This window comes from Symphalangus syndactylus, chromosome 6 (assembly GCF_028878055.3).
Source record: "Symphalangus syndactylus isolate Jambi chromosome 6, NHGRI_mSymSyn1-v2.1_pri, whole genome shotgun sequence".
NCBI classification, from domain to species: domain Eukaryota; kingdom Metazoa; phylum Chordata; class Mammalia; order Primates; family Hylobatidae; genus Symphalangus; species Symphalangus syndactylus.
In genome coordinates this window covers 107,644,931-107,667,708 of record NC_072428.2, presented here as the reverse complement: position 1 = coordinate 107,667,708, position 22,778 = coordinate 107,644,931, and the positions used below count along the sequence as shown (strand labels likewise).

The 22,778-nt window shown below is 36.1% G+C and overlaps 1 long non-coding RNA gene across 1 annotated transcript in view; it reads right to left on the bottom strand.

Moving 5' to 3' along the window:
• The window catches only part of LOC134737038 (uncharacterized), a 165,668-nt gene that overhangs the window by 1,578 nt on the left and 141,312 nt on the right, over window positions 1-22,778 (bottom strand). Inside the window, exon 2 of the long non-coding RNA XR_010121586.1 lies at window positions 4,356-4,440. This is a non-coding gene — a long non-coding RNA (uncharacterized lncRNA). The remainder of the gene's footprint in view (window positions 1-4,355; window positions 4,441-22,778) is intronic.

Sequence of the window (22,778 nt, the reverse complement as noted above, 5' to 3'; positions counted from 1 at the left end):
GAAAAAAATTTATGGCACTGATTGACATAGGATAAGTGCTCGATAATTGCATGTGTATCAAATTTTACATCCTCACATTAATGATTCACTGAATATTGAACTGACTCTTCCATGATTTTTCTCATAAAATAATAGAATGTGTATCATAGAATTCATTATGATTTTTTTAAATGCATATCTTCTCAACTAGTTTTATTGTGCTTATTTACTCCATTCAAAAATAAAGGAATATAAAACTCAACAATAAGAAAACAATCAGCCAGGCATAGTGGCTCACGCCTATCCTACTTGTAATCCTAGCCTGTAATCCTAGCTTTAGGAGGCCAAGACAGGCGGATCATCTACGGTCAGGGGTTCAAGACCAGCCTGACCAATATGGTGAAACCTTGTCTCTACCAAAAATACAAAAAAATTAGCCAGGCATGGTGGCGGGCACCTGTAGTCCCAGCTACTCAGGAGGCTGAGGCAGGAAAATTGCTTGAACCCAGAAGGCGGAGCTTGCAGTGAGCCAAGATGGCGCCACTGCACTCCAGCCTGGGTGAAAGAGCGAGACTCCATCTCAAAAGAAAAAAAGAAAAAGAAAAAGAAAACAATCAACTCAGTTTTAAAAAAGTAAGCAAAACATCCGAACAGACACCATACTAAAGAAGATATACAAATGGAAAACAAACATGAAAAGAAACCCACCATCATTTGTCATTAGAGTATTACAAATTAAAACAACAATGAGATACCATCACTCACCTTTTAGAATGGCTAAAATCCAAAAAACTGACAATACTGGATCACTGGCAACAGTTGCTGGTGGCACAATGGTACAGCCACTTTAAAATACAGTTTGGCAGTTTCTTGCAAAGCTAAATATAGTCTTACTATACTATCTAGCGGTCATGTTCCTAGGTATATTGATATACTTCAATCAGCGAATGGATAAACAAACTGTGGTACATTTCTATGATAGAATACTACCCAGCAGTAAAAAGTAATGAACTACAAGCCACATAAGGACATGGATGAATGTTAAATGCATATTGCTAACGAAAGAAACCAGGGTGAAAAGTCTACATATTGTATGATTTCAATTATATGCATTCTGGAAGAGGCACAGCTCTACGATGAACAGACTGGTGGTTGCCAGGAGTTTGGGAAAGGAGGGGAAGGGTTGAATAGGCAAAGGACAAGGGATATTTTTAGGGCAGTGAAACGATTCTGTATGACATTGTAATGATGGGTACATGACCCTTTGTATTTGTCAAAACCTATAGAACTTTACAGCACAAAGAATAAACCTTGATGTATATGGATTAAAAAAATAATAATTTAGAAGATTGGAGAGGAGGGAACCCTAAAATGGAATGCAGACTGCAAAAAGGAATCTGCGTTACTAACTTATGAAACAACTTCACTAGGAGGGGTATGAGTGAAATGTTCTGGACTGAGCAACTTTGGAAATGAGTAGAGTCAGTAAAACTAAAGATAAAAGAACCTACATAAGCACCACTCTAGTTGACAAAGTTGTATCCCACAGGGCTATATGTAATAATTCTGAAACCACTGGATACATAAACTGGAAATGAGAAATTAGGTAAGCAGATAGTAGATGGTGGAAGACAGATTTTTCACTGTTTGAAATAGGAAGTTACAGATAAGCAAGAGGAAGAGGCTAGAATAATCTATGCAGTAATTGATTAGAATTGAAGACACCATATGAACTCATATTTAGCTTAATAAAGATACAGATGTTACATATCGAAATAATCATAGATGTATGTGTACACATAGGTTAATATACACACATATATTTCTTTGCTCTGTCAGCTGAGAGAGAACCTAAAAGTAATGACATCTCAATAGCAACCACCATACCACAGTGCCCAGACCTCAGTTTCTAACACCATTCTCCAATAAAAGGAACCCTGACTTTAGTTAATAGTAATGTATCAATATGGGTTCACTAATTGTGACAAATGTAACATACTAATTTAAGAAGTTAATAGTAAGAGAAACTGGGTGGGGGTTGTACAGAACCTCTTTGTAGTATCGTCATAATTTTTCTGTAAATTTTTATTTTAAAAAAAGGTTTTTTATTTACTGACATTTGGCACATTTTCTATGCAATAACAAGTTACTAACAATTTAAACCTTTAACAATTTTAATACTTAATATCTCAAGCCCAGTGAGATCCCTTTGTCATTTTAGCACTTTCAAAATTAATACTCTTCATATTTTTTTTTCAGTTAGATATTTCTCTTGCAAGGGTGACCATGAGATCTAGGGCTTACAGCATGAACTGCCTAAGTCTGAAAAACTAGCTTCAAGTTGGGTTACTCTGTGACTTAAAAAAATACATTTTATGCCCAGTGGGATTTATTTTTCAGTGGGAAATAAATCATGTAAAAAATAGTCAATAAATATTTCTTAAACATTAAAAAAAAACACTAAATTTCTTCATCCCAAGAAAGCTCACAGGAAAAAGTAAATCTTCATGTTCTTATGCCAACCCAGGACCATCAAACTGGTCCGCAGTTATTCAAAAATCTGTAGCAATTATTAACAGGATGCAATTCATCAACCATACCAAACTTTCAAGGTAATATTAACTACTGGCTATGAGAGTTGTATGACTTAAAAATAAAAAGTGTTAAATTTAAAATAACACATTTACCTATGTAACAAACCTGCACATCCTGCACATGTATCCTGGAACTTAAAGTAAAATTTTTTTAATGTAAAAATAAAAAAAGAAAGAAAAAGTGAGTTTGGCCACAGAGTGGTGACAAATTTCTACTCCTATTGTATAGTGTAAAAACACTTGGATTCGAGAAAAACATTACAGTAAAAGAGATTCAACCTCAAAGTTCTATTTTCTATTTTCTCTAGGAAAGTATTTTACTTAAATAATTATTCAATCTGTGCCTTTCCGTATCTCCACTCATTTTATCCTCTAATTCTTCTATATTTACCATTACTGACTTTCAATTTTAAATATTTAAGTATTATTGCAATGAACTAACAAAGAGGTGTAACATTTCACTCAAAAAAAGCATTTTAGAAGTAGTCAAAGTTGACCATTAATAGTTTTTACATCCTTATTGAAAAACTTTTAGTAAAATATGTTTTGAAAATAAAATATTTGTATTTGTAGAACAACTAATACATGGAATGCAGTGGCATAAACAAGGCTCACTACAGCTTCAACCTTCTAAGGTCAAGCAATCTTCCTGCTTCAGCCTCTCGTGTATCTGGGATCACAAGTACACACCACCATGCCTGGCTACGTTTTTTATTTTTTGTAGATACATGGCCTCACTTTGTTGCCCAGTCTGGTCCCAAACTCCTGGGCTCAAGCAATCATCCTACCTCAGCATCCCAAAGTGCTGGGATTACAGGCGTGAGCCACTGCACCTGGCCAGAACAACTAATATTTTAAGTCATTGAAGCATGAAACATGGATCTTTGTTGCTGTCTTGTTTTCCAATCTGAAGCAAACCCACGATATATCCAGGATAAGCAAAATGCAAGAAATTGATTTGTATTAAGTCTCTAATATGCTAAGCCTTTTATGTGGTTGTTATTCTCCCATTTAATGCCTAAATGTACTTATGAAATAATTATTACTACACATACTATTTTACTCTTGAGTAAAATAAGATTCCAAAGAATCTTTAACACACCTGCCTATAGCCTCACATCTAGTATTGGTAGTCCTGAATTAGGTCTAACCAATCCAATGACCACACTTTTTCACTATATTGTTTTAGGGTAAAATGTCAGTAAATCAAAAATAGGAAATTGTAAAATTAATTTTCTTTAAATTTGTAACAAGAAACCTCAAACTGAGACAAAAAAAATGTTTTTTGTTTTGGTTTTTTTATTATTGTTGTTCTTTTTTTTTTTTTTTGGAGATGGAGTCTCGGTCTGTTGCCCAGGCTAGAATGCAGTAGTGGCGCGATCTCGGCTCACTGCAATCTCTGCCTCCTAGGTTCAAGCAGTTCCCTACTTCAGCCTCCCCAGTAGTTGGGATTACAGGTGCCCGCCACCACTCCTGGCTAATTTTTGTATTTTTTGTAGAGATGGAGTTTCACCATCTTGGCCAGGCTGGTCTTAAACTCCTGACCTCGTGATCCACCCACCTCGGCCTCCCAAAGTGTTGGGATTACAGGTGTGAACCACCAGAAAAGTTTTCTACTGTGTAACACTTGTGAAATAATTTGGACTGAAAATTTCAACTGGCTTCTTGATTTTTGGCATTTAGCAAAAGAGACAGTATGGTTTGTTCCCTTGAGTCCCGAGAGAGTTATGTTATAATGCAAATAGTAAGAAAGGAGTGAATAAAGAAGCAAAACCCTCTTACCTTTTCAACACTCAGGAGAAGTCCAGTTGATGGGGCACCTCTCATTCAAAAGTTCAGGCTAAGACCTGAAATCATTGTCCAACACCTGTGGTTGGCAGAAAGAGTGAAGGATAAATTATGGATGTGGAGGGTAATGGAAGTTTTGCTGGGCTTCAGTATGAAATTCCATGTGGTTATATATATAAATCAAGCCATGTAGTGGGTTTTGTTTTATAATATTGCACAGAAATATTAAAATTTATAGTCCTTCCAAATAAGATAAATTTTAAATTTTCACTGGAGACTTTGACATGGTTGGGACTATGTTGCATGTTTCACAATTATATAATTAACAGCATTTTGTCCATAAATAAGTGTGTATTTTCAGATGCCTGTTGGACATATACATGCCTACTCAACTGAAAAGTACTGGGCAGTATTAAAACTATCCTTTCAGGCATATTTTTTGTTTGTTTTTTGAGACAGGGTCTCACTCTATCGTGCAGGCTGGAGTGTAGTGGTGTGATCTCAGGCCACTGGAACCTCGACTTCCCTGGCTCAAGCAATCCTCCCACCTAAGTCTCCTGGGTAGCTGGGACTACAGGCATGTGCCACCACACCCAGCTAATTTTGTTTATTTTTTGCAGAGATGAGGTCTCTCAATGTTGCTCAGGCTGGTCTCAAACTCCTGGGCTCCAGTGATCTTCCCACCTCGGCCTCCCAAAGTGCTGGGAGTACAAGAATGGGCCACCGTGCCCAGCCTCAGGCATATTTTTGTATGTACAAACTGTCCTCTTGAAATTTTTCCTTAGGTTTTATGAAACTGTCCTCACCTTTTCCCATAAAATCCTATTTTTATCACTTCTGCATATTGATATTCAGTTTTCCCAAGGTTAAGTTCTATTGTGATTTATTTAAAATGCTTTTGTGTGCTTTAGTTAAAAACAAATTGTAGGTTAACAAAATGCTTTTTACTTTTGGTGAATATAAAAATTTTTGGGTAAAAATGAGAATATGAAAGAGGTGTGAGGATGGGTTATTCAAATTACAACTTACTTCCAGTCATAGAAAAACCTTTAGTGCTATTATGGATTTTTAAATGTTTTTAACATGTGATACATTTTAAATAAATGTAAATAAATTAACATTTAAAATAATAAATTTCACAAATAACTTCGTTCCAATTTTAGTATATGTGCTGCCGAAGCGAGCACCACAAATAACTTCATCTTTCAAGTTTTTCTGTATTAAATTATGTATCTCTTACAAGTGATTCTTGCAGAGGACATTTCAGAAGCACCTGCATTTAGTATAAGTTAATTAGTTCAAACTGCATCACCCCTTAGGTCCAATCCATCTCTATCCTTGCTCCTTAAATCAACCCTGCTCCTTGAAAAAGCATCAGATCTCTCAGTTGCATGGAGGTAGGAGAAAAACTTGATGCCTAATGTTTAAACAACCAAATTTCCTTTCTTATTGCTGAATTACAACAACTCATTTCTTGTTCTCCTTTTCACTATAAAATAATTTTATAGGAAAGGTTGGGTTCATGTTAATTTAGCAAAGTAGGGCTTAAAACAGATCATTCTACTAACTAGTCTAAGGGAATGAGATTATATCATAAAAAAATCTAAATACATACATGTCAAAAAAATAAACAATGGTAATTCTTATGATGAGTTCTTACTCCCAGGTGTGCCTAATTTATATGATCTATACTAGAAAGAGAATTACAAATATACATAATTCATGTATTTATGCTCCTCAGGTATCCCATACCTCTAACTATGCAAAATTAAGCTATATTGTCCAATAACAAAGAATGATTGAGTATTCATATCAGTTTGCACTCTTATGGTAATGATTTCTAAATACATTGAAGTGACAGAATTCTTCATTATTTTCCATCTGTAGGCTAGTTTTGAAAAATAAATTATACTAATTCTCATGAAGCATTCATCTTTGTTACTAACTCAGGAGAGTCATGGAGAATACAATTTGATTCTTCATATGCCTCATAGTGCAGGGAAATACTTAATTAGTTAATCAGGTAGTAAAAATGTGTACCTTTTTTTGAAAAGTGTCTGTTCATATCCTTCACCCACTTTTTGATGGGGCCGTTTGTTTTTTTCTTGTAAATTTGTTTAAGTTCCTTGTAGATTCTGGATGTTAGCCCTTTGCCAAGACAGACAGATTGCAAAAATTTTCTCCCATTCTGTAGGTTGCCTGTTCACTCTGATGATAGTTTCTTTTGCTGTAAAGAAGATCTTAATTTGATCCCATTTGTCAATTTTGGCTTTTGTTGCCATTGCTTTTGGTGTTTTAGTCATGAAGTCTTTGCCCATGCCTATGTCTTGAATGGTATTGCCTAGGTTATCTTCTAGGGTTTTTATGGTTTCAGGTCTTACGTTTAAGTCTTTAATCCATCTTGACTTAATTTTTTTATAAGGTGTAAGGAAGGGGTCCAGTTTCAGTTTTCTGCATATAGCTAGCCAGTCTTCCCAACACCATTTATTAAAGAGGGAATCCTTTCCGCATTGCTTTTCTCAGGTTTGTCAAAGATCAGATGGTTGTGGATGTGTGGTGTTATTTCTGAGGCCTCTGTCCTGTTCCATGGGTCTATATATCCATTTTGGTACCAGTACCATGCTGTTTTGGTTACTGTAGCCTTGTAGTATAGTTTGAAGTCAGATAGCATGATGCCTCCAGCTTTGTTCTTTTTGCTAAGGATTGTCTTGGCTAGATGGGCTCTCTTTTGTTTCCATATGAAATTTAAACTAGTTTTTCCTAATTCTGTAAAGAAAGTCAATGATAGCTTGATGGGAATATCATTGAATCTACAAATTACTTTGGGCAGTATGGCCATTTTCAGGATATTGATTCTTCCTATCCATGAGCATAATATTTTTCCGTTTGTTTGTGTCCTCTTTTATTTCCTTCAGCAGTGATTTGTAGTTCTCCTTGAAGAGGTCCTTCACATCCCTTGTAAGTTGTATTCCTAGGTATTTTATTCTCTTTGGAGCAATCGTGAATGGGAGTTCACTCATGATTTGGCTGTTTGTCTATTACTGGTGTATAGGAATGCTTGTGATTTTTGTGCATTGATTTTGTATTCTGAGACTTTGCTGAAGTTGCTTATCAGCTTAAGGAGTTTTGTGGCTGAGACGATGGGGTTTTCTAAATATACAATCATGTCATCTGCAAACAGAGACAATTTGACTTCCTTTCTTCCTATTTGAATACTCATCATTATGCAGAGAACAAACATGGAAAAAAACCTCATCATCATTGGTCATTAGAGAAATGCAAATCAAAACCACAATGAGATACCATCTCATGCCAGTTAGAATGGCGATTATTAACAAGTCAGGAAACAACAGATGCTAGAGAGTATGTGGAGAAATAGGAACACTTTTACACTGTTGGTGGGAGTGTAAATTAGTTCAACCATTATGGAAGACAGTGTGGCGATTCCTCAAGGATCTAGAACTAGAAATACCATTTGACCCAGCAATCCCATTACTGGATATATATCCAAAGGATTATAAATCATTCTACTATAAAGACACATGCAGACGTATATTTATTGCAGCACTATTCACGATAACAAAGACTTGGAACCAACCCAAATGCCCATCAATGATAGACTGGATAAAGAAAATGTGACACATATACACCATGGAATACTATGCAGCCATAAAAAAAAATGAGCTCATGTCCTTTGCAGGGAATGGATAAAGCTGGAAACCATCATTCTTGGCAAACTAACACAGGAACAGAAAACCAGACACTGCATGTTCTCACTCATAGTGGGAGTTGAACAATGAGAACATATGGGCACAGGGAGGGGGACATCACACACCAGGGCCTGTCGGGGGGTGGGGGGCAAGGAGAGGGATAGCATTAGGAGAAATACCTAATACCTAATGTAGATGACGGGTTGATGGTTGCAGCAAACCACCATGACACATGTATACCTGTGTAACAAACTTGCAGCTTCTGCACATGTATCCCAGAACTCTTCCTCAATATCTAGTTCTCTGACCTTCAAAGTGTAAAACAAACTGAAAGTTAAATTTAGATATTAAATCAGACTTTAATAACTTTCAACCTTATTTCTGAATAATATGATTACACGAAAATAGAAATTTATTGCATAATATTTATATATAGCATCGTTTTGGTGTGTAATTAAACTGAACTCATTTCAGTGAACATTTATCAGAGATCTACATGTGAGGGCCCCTCATAGAGAGTCCAGAGGGTCCGTTGGCAAAGGCCTCAGATTAACAGTCCTAGAGGTGAACTGACAAGACAGAAAGAAGAAAACACGCAAAACATACAACACTACACTTGTGTACAGTTATCAGACTATGCCAACTGAAAAATACCATGAGTTAAATATTTTAGAAATCCTATAATTATCTTACGCAGCACACAATTACATTGGGGATTATTGTGGGCTTGTACGTGTTTTCATCACATCCATTTTTTGACACAACATTTAAAACATGCCACAATTTTGTAACCCTGGCATTTTTCAGTTTTTAATATACTGAGGGCCTGAAAAAATACAAAGAGCCCTGGTGTCTCTGAATGACTCTGCCAGTTGCAGGACATCATGCTAATCCCTGGGGACACCAAGACACAGTCCCTACTATCGAGGAGTTTATAGTTGCCATATAAAGAGAAACAAATATACAAATACCAATAATAGATAATAAAATATGATGAGGGCCACTCTAGAGATGCAAATAGCCATGAGACTTAAGGGCACCAAAGATCATCCAGTTAAGAATAAGATGTGTCTTCAGGAGAAAATGTCATTGACAATGGATTTTGAAAGACAAGGGGCCACTGCACATACACACCATGGAATACTATGCAGCCATATAAAAGGATGAGTTCGTGTCCTTTGTAGGGACATGGATGAAGCTGGAAACCATCATTCTAAGCTGACTGTCGCAAGGACAGAAAACCAAACACCGCATGTTCTCATTCATAGGTGGGAATTGAACAATGAGAACACTTGGACACAAGATGGGGAACATCACACACTGTGGCCTGTGGTGGGGTTGGGGGAGGGGGGAGGGATAGCATTAGGAGATATACCTAATGTAAATGATGAGTTAATGGGCACACCAACATGGCACATGTATACATATGTAACAAACCTGCACGTTGTGCACATGTACCCTAGAACTTAAAGTATAATAATAATAATTAATTAATTAATTTAATTTAATTTAATTAAAAGAAAGACAAGGGGCCTCTGACAGGCAGAGATGACTGAGAAAGATATGAGTGGAAAGGGACATACTTTTGAAATAGCACTGTTTGCATGGTTTGTGAAAAGCAGAGGAAGGAGTAAATGTGGAAAATCAGATTGAGACCTTGTTCAGAGTCTGAAATGGCAGAAAAAGAAGTCCCACACCTACTATCATTGGCAAAAGGGAGTTAGTATGGGGTTTTAAGTAAGGAAATAACATCAACGTGCTGCATTTTAGAAAGAAAAAAGTTGAATAAATACACATGGTGGCCTAGTGGAAAAGGAAGACATTGTATGGGCAATCAGTAAAGAGGCTGTCACAGCAACCCTAGGCCTGAAGTTTCATCACTCTGCCTAATTGGAAGAATTTCCTTTTTGCTTAGTCCCGGGGATTCTTTCTTTGTTTTCTCCCCTACACCTATGTTCTAAGCTATAATAACTGTAAGCTTGTATTCATTAGGTAACCTGAGGAAGTTCATTTTTGTCCAGTATTTGGAAATATTCCTTAGTATGACCAAGGGGAGTCCTCATACATAACCTTGCTTGACAGTTAAAAAAAGATTCTTAAAGATGAGGTTCTCAATAAGCAAAGGAAAGAAGTAATTTCTAGTACTTGGAATAAGCAATATGGGGATTTATCTTCCCAGGAATTACTCAATCTCTCTCCACTACTGTACTTCCAGAACAATGCCATTATTCAAGCTGAAAAGGCAAAAATCCAGGTTGCCACCTGACTTTGATTTAACAAAGGTTACGTGCAAGCTGTTCTGAACTGTTGAATTACATAGTTTATCATATCATCTAATGTTTTAAAAAAGATGTTTTATTATTAATTAAATTTAAAGTTTCAAGAGAAAACATCCTAATATACCTACTAAAACTATATTTAAGCATTCCTGTAAGGTATATTATTGAAAAAAAAAACAAAACAAAAAACAAAACTCCATCACATCCCATTTGAGCTTCCTTCAATTATGTTTATAAGATACATTACTTGATTAATAAAACTGAAAACCATGCTTAACAACTCTGCATGTTGAAGGAAATGACCAAATGGCTATATTAAGATGTCTATGGAAAATATTCACATAAACTTACTAATAATTGAATTAGAAAACCATAAAAGGAAAAAGTCTAATTAATTGAATTACCCAAAATAAAAGGGGACATTTTTTATCACTTCAAAATATAAAGAATATTCAGACTTTTCAAGTCTGAATTTATAATTGGTTTATAAACAATTACAAATTCAAAGTACTAATTTCATTGGAGATTCATTAAACCAAATATATATTAGAAATTAAAATTTATAGTTAGATCAATTATTTTCAAAATAGCATAACTAAAGAGAAAACAAAATAGCTCACTTTGTAAATATATCAGAGAAGTGTTTTAAATAGTTGAACAGAGGACGAGATACTTTTACAGTATTTTCTTCTCCCTTACCTGCCCTCTGCTGGTGAGAAGAGAAAAGTGAAAAGTAAAGAAGCTTCAAACAACATCCCAGAAAAGCACACTTTTATACAAAAAAAATTTAGTGTTATAAAATTTTTCATTATACCAGATTAATTTGCCATCATATTATCCCACCACTCTTCTTGGAAGCAATATTCATACATTAAATGTTGCCTGTGATTAGGATTGGAGTAAAAATAATTAGGAGGCTTTGGAAATATTTCACTATTTTAACAAAGTTTAGGTAAATGACCATGCTAAAATAAGAGTACAAACATCTAACAGACATCTAAAAATATTATGAAAGATATATGAAAGATATTTTATGTCATTTCTTTTTTTTTTTTTCTTTTTTGAGACGGAGTCTCACTCTTTGTTGCCCAGGCTGAAGTGCAGTGGCGCAATCTCGGCTCACTGCAACCTCCGCCTCCTGCGTTCAAGCGATTCTCCTGTCTCAGCCTCCCGAGTAGCTGGGATTACGGGAGCCCACCACGAGGCCTGGCTAATTTTTGTATTTTTAGTAGAGATGGGGTTTCACCATGTTGGCCAGGCTGGTCTCGAAATCCTCACCTCAGGTGATCCACCCACCTTGGCCTCTCAAAGTGCTGGGATTACAGGCGTGAGCCACTGGGCCCAGCCATTTTATGTCATTTCTATCTTTACATTCTTACTGACCAAATAAGCATGGACTAGATGTGAGTTCCATTAGCAGTAGTCATAACTGACTGAATGACCATGTCCAAAAGAGTCTAATGGATCACTGCGAGCCAAGATAGAAGTTAATAAGGATGGTCTACAGGGCTTTATCTTTAGTCCTCCCTGACCAACATTTTCACCAATGTTGAATATAAAATTAAGTAAATCCCAATCCATAAAGATTTCAACAGACTGGAAATTGAACAAATTGTACCAAAATAAAACAGGAATTACTACATAGGTTCAAAATTTGCACAAGTATGAGGTTTGTAGTGGTACCATTTGTGAAAGAGACTCTGATATTTCAGTCAGTAGCAAACTCAAGAGTTAAGTGGGATGCAAATATCAAAAAATTGATAATAATTTATATCTTAGGTGCTTGATATGTGCCAAACCTATGCTGAGCAGTTCATATATGTTCTAAAACCCCAGTCTAAAACAAATTTGGATCAGCGATTGACTCATTTACTGCCCAGCTTTCATGCTAAAAAAGGGATGAGCTAGAATTCTTTTACTGGGGGAAAAGGATTAGGAAATGACTATCTTTGTGTATTTTTCAGATTGTCCCAATACAAAACTTAATTTTTCAAGTGCAGCATGAGTTTCAGTATTTTTATATTGTGCCTATTATGAAAGTACAGACTCACCAATTACACAATATGGCAGTCTTATATTTTAGGTAACTGGAATTTTTAGACCCACCTAGGGACAATTTTTCCTTCTAAAGTTAGTTTTTTTGAAATTTAATATACATACAGAAAAGTATACAATTCATATATATATGAGCTACATATGTATATATGAGCCATATATACATATAGAGAGAGACAGATACATAGATATACATAGATATCTCAACAAACTTTTACAAAGTGAATACATCCAAGTAGCTACCACTGGATCAAGAAATAGAGTACAAAATCAGCAAAACAGAAGACTCCCTCTCATCATCTTTCAATGATTATCTCCTCCCAAAAGAAACTATTCTGACTTCTACCACTATCAATTTGTTTTGCATAATTTCAGGTAAGTGAAATTGCAGTATGTACTATCTAGTGTCTGACTTCTGTCACTAAATTCGTGAGATTCATTCATGTTATTGTACATTCATTCATTCTGTCACTAAATTCATGTTTGTGGGATTCATTCATGTTATTGTACATAAAGGTAGTTATTTCCTTACTACATAGTGTTCCATTGTATGTGTACTCTTGATAAATATATCATTCTACTGTTAATGAATATTTGGATTGTTTTGTTTTTGCATTTTAAGGAATATGCAAGGAGGAAAAAATCTGTGTCATAGGATTTACATAGGTTCAATTTTAGTAACTATTTCCATCATTTTCCAAAGTGTTAGTACCAATTCATAATTTACAATCTACCAAGAGCATATGGGAGTTCTAGTTGTTCCACCTCTAAGACAATAGTATGTATTATCAGGGAGTTTGTTTTAATGTCAGTCCTTGTGGTAAGTAGAAGTATTTTGTAGTTTAAAATTATATTTTCTGATAATTAATAATTTTGAGTACATTTTCATACGTTTATTGGCCAACTGAATGTATTCATTTGTGAAATACCAGTTTAATTCATCTGCTCATTTTTCTGTTATCTCGTATGTTACCTCATTGATTTTTAGGAGTTCTTCATATATTCTGGATATAAGTTCTTCATCAGACATAGTATATTGCAAATATCTTCTTTCTCTCTGTAAGTTGAATTTTCACTTATATTAATAGTATCATTTGATGAAAAGAAGTTCTTAATTTTAATGAAGTCTGATTTATTCATATTTTCCTTTATAGTTAAGTGCTTTTGTCGCCTGTTAGAAATCCATAACCATCTTAAGAGCAAAATCTGAACTTTATTCTCTAGTATCTTGGCCCCTCTAGTCGTGGCTACTAATCTTGAGCCATGATTAAGATTAAGAGGAAGAAAGTAGGAAATATTTGACATTGTCTTCGAATATTTGAAATGCTCATAGGGGTGAAAACATTAGACTTGCTCTGCAAAATCTCGTGAAAAGAATAAGACCCTAGGCTGGAAAGTAAAAGGATGAAGATATACTCTCAACATAAAACAGTATGTCCGGCTGGCCGCAGTGGCTCACGCCTGTAATCCCAGCACTTTGGGAGGCTGAAGCAGGCGGACCATGAGGTCAGGAGATGGAGACCATCCTAGCCAACACAGTGAAACCCTGTCTCTACTAAAAAAAAAAAAAAAAAAAAAAAAAAATTAGCTGGGCATGATGGTGCATGCCTGTAATCCCAGCTACTAGGGAGGCTGAAGCAGGAGAATCGCTTGAACCAGGGAGTCGGAGGTTCCAGTGAGCCAAGATGGTGCCACTGCACTCCAGCCTGGAGACAGGGCGAGACTCCGTCTCAAGAAAACAAACAAACAAACAAAAACAGAGTGTCTGAATAGTCCAATGATGAAATGAAATTGTATTCTTCCTAACATTGGAAGTGGTAAAGTACAGATTAATGAACAGTTTGTTGGAGATTGAAAGTTTATCAGAAAACCTTTAAGCTAATTCATCTGGCTTTAAAGATGTGACTACAGCATGTGATGTGAGACAGTATAGTTGCCTTACATGCCATCAGCTTAAGGATTGCTTGAGGCCAGGAATTCAAGACCAGCCTGGGCAAGATGGGAAGACCCTGGCTTTACAAACAAATCAATGAATTAATTAAAAACAAGTTAGGGTTGAAGTCTCATAATATCCTTATTTTTTCTTAGTAGAATACGTGAACCTATATAAACCCTTATTTACAACTATCTATATTTTCAGTCTCCATGACTTCTACTTCTTAAATAATACAGTAATTCTCTTAAAATTTTTCTTTTGAAAATTTTTAAGGGAAGATCTCTATTTCTAATATTCCAGGATTTATCAAAAAAGATTCTGTTTACCCTAAACACATCCTTCAAGATTTAACTCCAATCATTTTGCCTTTCTACCTTCATCTATTCGACGAAAAATTCTGTATTTGTTAGTTACTGCAACAGCAAAATCCTTCAATTCTGTTTACTCTAAAATTTCATTCCCTACATGTTCTCCTATAGCTTTATATATTTCTTTTTAAAAATTTTTTTGTGGGTACATAGTAAGTGTAAATACTTATAGAGTACATTAGATATTTTGGTACAGGTGTGGAATGTGTAATAATCATATTATGGAAAATAGGGTATCGATCCTCTCAAGCATTTATCCTTTGTGTTACAAACAATCCAATTACGCCCTTAGTTATTTTAAAATGTACAATTAAATTATTATTGACTATAGTCTCCCTGTTGTGCTATCAAATGGTAGGTCTTATTCATTCTTTCTAATTTTTTTCTTTGCACCCATTAACCATTGCCACCTTCCCACTTCCCAGCCTCTGGTAACTGCTATTCTATTCTCCATCTCCCTGAGTTCAATCGTTTTGATTTTTAGATGCCACAAATAAGTGAGAATGTGATGTTTGTCTTTCTGTGCCTGACTTATTTCACTTAACATAATGACCTTTAGTTCCAACAATGTTGTCACAAATGACTGAATCTTGTTTTTTACAGCTGAATAGTGCTCCATTGTGAATAAGTAACACAATTTCTTTATCCATTCATCTGTTGATGGACACTTAGGTTGCTTCCAAATCTTAGCTATTGTGAACAATGATGCAACAAATATAGGAGTGCAGCTAGCTATCTCTTTGATACACTAATTTCCTTTCTTTTGGGTATATACGTACCAGTGGGATTGCTGGATCACATGTTAGTTTTAAGTTTTTTGAGGAACCTCCAAACCATTCTCCATAGTGGTTTTACTAATTTTCATTCCAACTGATAGAATACAAGAGTTCCCTTTTCTCCACATCCTTGCCAGCATTTGTTACTGCCTGTCTTTTGGATAAAAGCCATTTTAACTGGGGTGAGATGATATCTCACTGTAATTTTTATTGCATTTCACTGGTGATCAGTGATGCTGAGCACTTTTTCATATGCCTGTTTGCCATTTGTATGTCTTCTTTTGAGAAATGTCTATTCAAATTTTGCCCATTTTTAAATCAGATTAGATTTTTTCCTATAGAGTTAAGCTCCGTACATATTATGGTTATTAATTTTTTGTCAGATGAATATTTTGTAAATATTTTCTCCCATTCTGTGGGTTGTCTCATCTCTTCACTTTGTTGGTTGCTTCCTTTGCTCTGCAGAAGCCTTGTAACTTGATGTGATCCCATTTGTCCATTTTTGCTTTGGTTGCCTATGCTTGTGGGGTATTGCTCAAGAAATTTTTGACCAGACCAAACTCCTGGAGATTTTCCCCAAAGTTTTCTTGGAGTAGTTTCATAGTTTGAGGGCTTAGATTTAAGTATTTAATCCATTTTTATTTGATTCTTGTAAATGGCAAGAGATACGGGTTTAGTTTCATTCTTTTGCATATGCTTATACAGTTTTCCCAGTACCAATTATTGAATAGACTGTCTTTTCCCCAGTGTACGTTCCTATAACCTTGTCAAAAATGAGTTCACTGTAGATGTGTGGATTTGTTTGTGAGTTCTCTTTTCTGAGTTTTCTGTTCCATTGGTCTATGTGTCTGTTTTTATGCCAGTATCATGCTGTTTTGGTTACTATAGCTCTGTAGTATAATTTGAAGTCAGGTAATGTGATTCCTCCAGTTTTGTTCTGTTTGCTCAGGATAGCCTTGGCTATTTTGGGTCTTTTGTGATTCCACATAAATTTTAGGATTCTTCCAATCCATAAACATGGAATATCTTTCCATTTTTTGGTGTCTTGTTCAATTTCATCAGTGTTTTATAGTTTTCACTGTAGAGATCTTTAACTTCTCTGGTTAATTCCTAGGTACTTTTTTGTGGCTATTTTAAATGGGATTACTTTTTTGAATTCTTTTTCAGATTGTTCACTGATGACATATAGAAATGTTATTGATTTTTGTATGCTGCAATTTTACTGAATTTGTTTATCAGTTCTAATAGTTTTTTGGTGGAGTCTTTAGGTTTTTCCAAATATAAGATCATATCCTCTACAAACAAGGATTATTTGACTTCTTCCTTTCCTATGTGGATGCCCTTACTTTCTTTCTTTTGCCTGATTGCTCTAAGACTTCCAGTACTATTTTGAATAACAGTGGTGAAAGTGGGCATCCTTGTCATGTTCCAGATCTAAGAGAAGAGGCTTTAAGTTTTTCTCCATTCAGTTTGACACTACCTGTCGGTCTGTTGTATGTGGCTTTTATTATGTTGAGGTATGTTCTTTCTATACCAAGATTTTTAGAGTTTTTGTTATAAAGGGATGTTGAATTTTATCAAATGCTTTTTCAGCATCAATTGAAATGATCATATGCTTTTTGTCCTTCATTCTGTTGATATGATGTATCACATTGATTGATTTGCCTATGTTGAACCATCTTTGCATCCCTGGGATAAATTCCACTTGGTCATAATGAGTGAGCTTTTAATGTATCATTGAATTTGGTTGCTGGTTTATTGAGGATATTTGCAGCAATATTTGTAAGAGATATTAGCCTGTAGTTTTCTTTTTTGATGTGTCTTTGTCTGGTTTTGGTATCAGGGTAATACTGGCCTCACAGAATTAGTTTAGAAGTATTTTCTCTTTGTCCATTTTTTGGAGCAGTTTGAGTAGGATTGGTATTAGTTCTTCTTTAAATGTTCGGTAGATTTCAGCAGTGATGCTATTGGGTCCCAGGCTTTTCCTTACTGGGAGACTTCTCATTACGGCTTCCATCTCTTTACTTGTTATTGGTCTGTTCAGGTTTTGGATTTCTTCATGGTTCAGTCTTGGTAGGCTGTATGTGTCTAGGAATTTATTCATTTCTTCCAGATTTTCCAATTTATTGGAACATAGTTGCTCCTAGTAGCCACTAACAATCATTGAATTTCTATGGTGTCAGCTGTAATGTCTCTTATTTTACCTATTCATCTATTATATTTATTTGGGTCCTCTATTTTTCTTAGTTTGGCTAACATTTTGTCAATTTTGTTTATCTTTTCAATAAACCAACTTTTGTGTCATTGATCTTTTGTATTGTTTTATTTCAAATCCATTTATTTCTGCTCTGTTTCTTATTATTTCTTTTCTTCTTCTAATTTTGAGTTTGGTTTGCTTTAGCTTTTCTAGTTCTCTAAGATGCATCATTGGGTTATTTATTTGAATTTTTATTCATTTTTGATGTAGGCACTTGTAGCTATAAATTTCCCTCTTAGTACTACTTTTGCTGTATTCCATAGGTTTTGGTATGTTGTGTTTCCATTGTTATTTGTTTCAATAAATTTTTCAACTTCCTTCTTAATTTCTTCACTGACCCACTGGGCATTCAGGAGCATATTGTTTAATTTCCAAGTGTTTTTATAGTCCAAAATTCCTTTTATTATTGATTTCTAGTTTTATTCCATTGTGGTCAGAGAAGATGCTTGATATTACTTCAATTTTTTTCAATGTTTTGAGGCTTGCTTTGCGACCTAACATATGGTCTATTATTAAGAATGATCCGTGTACTGAGGAGAAAAATGTGTATTCTGCAGACATTGGATGAAATGTTCTGTAAATATCTATTCGGTCCATTTGTTCTACAGTGCAAATTAAGTCCAATGTTTCTTTGTTGATTTTCTGTGTGGGAGATCTGTCCAATGCTGAAAGTGGGGTGTTGAAGTCTCTAGCTATTACTATATTGGGGTATATCTATCTCTCTCTCTAGCTCTAATAATATTTGCTTTATATATCTGGGTAATTTGGTAGATTTCAGCAGCAATGCTATTTATATATTGTAAATATATATGCACGTGTTAGGTGCATATATATTTACAATCATTATGTCCTCTTGCTGAATTAATCCCTTTATCATCATATAATGATCTTGTCTCCTCTTACAGTTTTTGTCTTGAAATCTATTTTTGTCTGATATAAGTATGGCTACTCCTGCTCTATTTTGGTTTCCATTGGTATGGAATATCTTTTTCCATTCCTTTATTTTCAGTCTATGTGTATCTTTATAGGTGAAGTGTGTTTCTTGTAGACAACAGATCATTGGGTCTTGTTTTTTTCAGCCACTCTATGTCTATTGATTGGAGAATTTAGTCCATTTACATTCAATGTTATTATTGATATGTAGGGACTTACACTTGCAATTTCATTATTTGTTTTCTGGTTGTTTTACAGTCTTCTCTTCCTTCTTTCCTTCCTGTCTTCCTTTCAGTGAAGGTGATTTTCTCTAGTGGTATGCTTTAATTTCTTCCTTTTATTTTTTGTGTATTGTCGTATGTTTTTCTATTTGAAGTTACCATAAGGCTTGCCAATACTATCTTATAGCCCATTGTCCGTTATTTTAAATTGATGACAACTTAACACTGATTGCATAAAAAAAACCCTGCCTTTTAACTTTTAGTTGTTTCTTTATGTCTTATTGTACTGTCTAGGCCTTGAAAAGTAGTTGTCATTATTAGTTTCCATTAGTTCATCATTTAGTCTTTCTATTTGGATTTCTTCATGGTTCAATCTTGGTAGGCTGTATGTGTCTAGGAATTTATTCATTTCTTCCAGATTTTCCAATTTATTGGAACATAGTTGCTCATAGTAGCCACTAATGATCATTGAATTTCTATAGTATCAGCTGTAATGTCTCTTATTTTATTTATTCATCTATTTTATTTATTTGGGTCCTCTATTTTTCTTAGTCTGGCTAAAGTTCTGTCAATTTTGTTTATCTTTTCAATAAACCAACTTTTGTTTCATTGAAGTCAAGAGAAGTTTACATACCACAATTATATGTCATACTATTCTTTGTGTTTCTGTGTGCTTGCTATTACCAGTGAGTTTTGTACCTTTTGGTGATTTCTTCTTGCTTATTAACATCCTTTTTTTTACAGACTGAAGAACCCCCTTTAGCATTTCTTGTAGGACAGGTCTGGTGTTGGTGATATCTCTCAGCTTGTGTTTGTCTGGGAAGGTCTTTATTTCTCCTTCATGCTTAAAGGATATTTTCGCTAGATATACTATTTAGGATAAAAGTTTTGTTCCTTCAGCACTTTAAATATGTTGTGCCATGCTCTCCTGGCCTATAAGATTTCCACTGAAAAGTCTGCTGCCAAACATATTGGAGCTCCATTATATGTAATTCACTTCTTTTCTCTTGCTGCTTTTAGGATCCTTTTTTATCCTTGACCTTTGGGAGTTTGATTATTAAATGCCTTGAGCTAGTCTTCTTTGGGTTAAATCTGCTTGGTGTTCTATAACTTTATTGTACTTGAATGTTGATATGTTTCTCTAGGTTTCAGAAAATCTCTGATATTATCTAATTGAATAAACTTTCTACTTCTATCTCTTTCTCTACCTCATCTTTAAGGCCATTAACTCTTAGATTTGCCCTTTTGAGGCTATTTTCTAGATCCTATGGGCATGCTTCATTTTTTTATATTCTATTTTTCTTTTGTCTCCTCTGACTGTGTATTTTCAAATAACCTGTCTTCAGGCTCACTCATTCTTTCTTCTGCTTGATCCTTTTTGCTATTAAGAGACTCTGATGCATTCTTCAGCATGTCGATTGTATTTTTCAACTCAAAATTTTCTTGATTCTTTTTAATCTTTTTGTTAAATTTATCTGATACAATTCTGAATTCCTTCTCTGTGCTATCTTGAATTTCTTTGAGTTTCCTCTAAACAGCCCTTTTGAATTGTCTGAAAGGTTACATGTCTGTTTCTAGGCACTAGGATTGGTCTCTAGTGCCTTATTTAGTTCATTTGGTGAGGTCATGTTTTCTAGGATGTTGTTGATGCTTACAGATGTTTATATGTTTCCTGGATGTTGTTGATGCTTATAGATGCATAAATAAGGCACTAGGATTGGTCTCTAGTGTCTTATTTAGTTCATTTGGTGAGGTCATGTTTTCCTGGATGTTGTTGATGCTTATAGATGTTTGTCAGCATTTGGGTATTGAAGAGTTAGGTATATATATTGCAGTCCTCATTGTCTGGGCTTGTTTATGCCTGTCCTTCTTGTGAAGGCTTTCCAGGTATTTTGAGGGAGTTGGGCCCAAAGCCCAATAATGCTGTGGTTTTTGCAGACTCATAGAGGTACCACCTTGGTGGTCTTTGATAAGATCTGGAAGAAGTGTCTGGATTACCAGGCAGAGACTCTTAATCTTTTCCCTTTCTCCCAAACAAATGGAATATCTCTCTCTGTGCTGAGCCACCTGGAACTGGGAATGTGGTGATATAAGCATCCCTGTGACCACCACCACTGGAACTGTGTGGGGTCAGATAAAGCCAGCACAGCTGTTTGTCCTTGCCTAAGGCCTTTCCCTTCAGAGTAGTGAGTTCTCCCAGGCTGTGTGCAAGTCCAGAGATGCTGTCTGGGAGCTAGGGATTGGAGTCAAAAAACCTTGGCAATTTACCTAATCTTCTATTGTACTGTGGCTAAGCTGGCACTCAAACCATAATACAAAGTTCTTCCCACCTTTCTCTTCTCTTTCTATAGACAGAGGAGACTCTCCCTGTGGCCACTAGCACCATCGGTCCCAGGGAGTTCTGCCAGGCCACCGCAATGTTTAAAGCCCAAGGACTCTTCCACCCAGCTTGTGGTGAATGTTGCCAGGTCTGGGACTTCTCCTTCAGGTCAGTAAGCTCCTCTTCTGACCCAGGGCAGGTCTATAAATGCTGCCCAAGAGCCTAGGCCTGGACTCAGGGACCCCTGCTTGTTGCTCTGCCCCTGCTGTGACTGACCTGTTGCCTAGGGTGCAAGACAAAGTCCCCTTTACCTTCCCCCTCTGCTTTTCTCAAACAGAAAGAGTCTTTCACCATTCCCACCACAGCCAAGAATGTGTTGAGTCACCCCTGAAGCCAGCACGTCTCACAGCCCAAGGCCCATGGCATTCTCCCAGGTTATCACTGGTGGTTATTCATGGCCCAAGGGCTTTTTAGTCAGCAAGTGATGAATCCTACCAGGGCTGATCCTTCCCTTCAAGGCAGCAATTCCCTTGAAATATCAAGAAATATCATCCAGGAGTTAGGGCCTGGAATGGGGGGCCTCACAACTCTCCCTGGTGCCCTATCCTACTGTGGTGGAGCTGGTATCCAAGATGCAAAACAAAGTCCCTTTTACTCTTTGCTCTCCTCTCCTCTAAGCAGAAGGAAGGAGTCGCTTTTGTTGCTGTGAGCTGTGTGGCCTGGGGTTGGGGAAGGGATGGCTCAAGCACTCCCTTAACTGCACCAGCTGGTGTCTTCCTAGGTCAGGTGCCACCCTAGTTCACTGGCTCTAAGCCCAGCCTAGCACTAGGAGTTGCCTAGGAATTGTAGTCCTGTGCCCTAGACAGCCTTTCTAGTATACCTAGACCCCAGGGCACTTAAGCCCACAGTGGCAAGGCTTGCCAAGAAACTCACATTCCAAAAGCTGGGATGGTGATTCGCCTCTGGCTAGGGCTGGTCCAAATGCTCCCTCCCTGTGCGGGCATTGGCTGAGCCCAGCGTGGCTTTATTCTCTGCTGTGACAGGGCAGCACTGAGTTCAATGTAAAGTTCCCCATTCGCTGTGCTCTTCCCTCCCCAAAGTGCACAAATTCTCTCCCTGCACCACACTGGCTGCTGCTGGGGGATGAGGGAGGGGTGGCATCAGCGATTCAAGACTGCCTTCCTCAATGTGTCTTTCCACAATACGAAGTTAAAATCAGGTACTGTGATTGCTCACCTGATTTTCAGTTCTTGTGATGGTGCTTTTCTGTGTAAAGATTGTTGTTAAAATTTGGTATTCCAGTGAGGGGGACGAATGGCATAGGCTTCTATTCTACCATCTTCCTGTGCCCTCACATGGTTTTTTAAGTTCAGGATTGGCAACGGAACAGTAGAGATAAACAGACCTAGTTTAAATCCCATCTCTACCACTTACTAAAATATGTTATTTAAACTTTCTAGGGCAAAGTGTTCTCATCTATAAATTGGAGATAATAATATTATCTACTCTATTCACTGTTGTGAGGATTAAATGAGATATTGGCCATAAAATATTTAACATAG